The sequence below is a fragment of the Oncorhynchus mykiss genome, chromosome 26 (genome assembly GCF_013265735.2).
Source record: "Oncorhynchus mykiss isolate Arlee chromosome 26, USDA_OmykA_1.1, whole genome shotgun sequence".
NCBI lineage: Eukaryota > Metazoa > Chordata > Actinopteri > Salmoniformes > Salmonidae > Oncorhynchus > Oncorhynchus mykiss.
Genome location: NC_048590.1, coordinates 10,451,334 through 10,453,382, shown reverse-complemented (window position 1 = coordinate 10,453,382; position 2,049 = coordinate 10,451,334). Strand labels below are relative to the sequence as shown.

General features: G+C 38.7%; 1 long non-coding RNA gene across 1 annotated transcript; it reads left to right on the top strand.

The window, feature by feature from the left end:
• The first annotated feature begins 240 nt into the window (after nt 1-240).
• LOC110506249 lies at nt 241-1,474 on the top strand. The gene is made up of 3 exons (XR_002470939.2): nt 241-542; nt 654-761; nt 866-1,474. It is a non-coding gene; the product is annotated as an uncharacterized LOC110506249 (long non-coding RNA).
• Nucleotides 1,475-2,049: the final 575 nt, after the last annotated feature.

The window sequence follows — 2,049 nt, the reverse complement described above, 5'->3', positions numbered from 1 at the left end:
CAAACAAACAAGATTTCTGGCTCTCACAGACCTGTAACTTATTCTTTAAGAGGCTCCTCTGTCCTCCACTGTATTAATGGCACCTGTTTGAACTTGTTATCAGTATAAAAGACACCTGTCCACAACCTCAAACAATCACACTCCAAACTCCACTATGGCCAAGACCAAAGAGCTGTCAAAGGACACCAGAAACAAAATTATAGACCTGCACCAGGCTGGGAAGACTGAATCTGCAATAGGTAAGCAGCTTGGTTTGAAGAAATCAACTGTGGGAGCACAATGGTTTGTTTTATTTATTTTTTACAATTTATTTTTGTATCAGACATATTTCAATATCTTAGATTGTCAATAGATATTGCTTTCCTACCCCCTCCTCCAGGTTTGGTGAATGGACCAACCAGACCCTCAAGACTGCCATGGGCAAGTCCCTTGATTGGTACCAGGAAGGGTGGGCAAACAACCTGAAGGTAATTCTCTTTGCACACAACAGCAGCATCCAGGTCTCCACCGAGTACGGACAGGAGCCGCAGCTGTTGACTCAGGTAAACAATGCAATTCAATTTTTTATGTACAATTATTGCATATAGTCTTTCAAATTTGTGATTGACTTAGTGTTCTTTGTCTATTGCTATTTTTGTATAACGTACTTTCAGATCACTGGAACCCGAGCTGATGTGGTGGAAGCTGTCAAATCAGATTAGAACGCCTTCAAGGACCACCTTCAGGCACGGACTAAGAAGGATGTGGAGGTTTTTGACCAGGTTAAAATGATTGTCTGCTGTTAATTTATTTTCTGGTCCTCCAAGAGATATGTAAGAAATGTATTTGAAATATGAAGTATAATTGCATATATTCCTGTTATCAGTCAAGGTGGACTGAACATCAACAAGGCGCAGGAGAAACAGAAGGAGAGCTACCGGAGCAGAATCAAGCACAGGAGCAAGTGCTACGACATCCAAGCGAATTACTTGGTTTGGAAGAAGAACGAAAGGAAGGCGAGACCTGGGAAACCTCGTTGTTCTTTCACTCCTAGCTGGGGTCACCATCTGTTAAAGTGAATATAAAAAATCTCAGATAATAACTATTTTCATTTGCACACAAAATAACCTGAAGCTTGTTTTAGTTTCCCTAACACTGATATTTTTCTGGCTCTATCATACTGGGCACGTAATATGTGAGATGCAAAGATTAACTAAAAACACTAGCACTGCAAAAAAGTGAGCAGCAGTGCCCAGACTTTGCAGCCTCCCTATTCAATTTCCCCTTCCAAGACTGGCTGCCTGTTGAGAAGTGACCGGCAGAACCTCCCACCCACACAGCAACCACCTCCTCTATATTCCACACTCCAGAATTCAGTATTTTAGTCTGATTGCCATGTGAATGTACAAAAAAATCTGAAAATAAATTCCTGACACAACTGTACCAAAAAATATAAACATTTATGTATAAAAATATTAAATATTGCCAGGTTGGTTTTCATTGTAAATTGTAAGGTTTCCTTTGACAGTATTTATTTGTTCCACATTAATCATTGTTGTATCCTGGGACCTACTATATATATATATATTCAACCACAAGGGTGTATTAATGAGCTACACGAGATTGAAAAAATATGTATCCTAATAGAGTACGACTGAAATTATACGATTTCAGTGTAGATAAGGGAAGGGCAGGTGAAAATAAAAACATGACAGCCAGACAAGCCAGTGTATGAATCAAATGGATTTGCATATGAATGGAGTGGAAATTATCTGACTTTTATCTGTAAGGTTAGTAACAAGTGTGTCAAGTAGATAACGTTTTCTTTGCCATTTCCCGAAACATAGCAACATTTAAGACATGGATTTCATGTTAACAAGGTACCCAAAAGTAGTTTGAAGTAATGTTTTCATTTTATTAGCGTAACAAAACAGCGAAATTGTCACGGAAATCAGCCTTGTTTGCATAGCGATGATGAAAACAACATAATTTAGGCTGTAATGATCTCCAAAATTCTAATCATTAGGTCATCACACCGTTGATATAACAACGGACGGTAACACAGTAGTT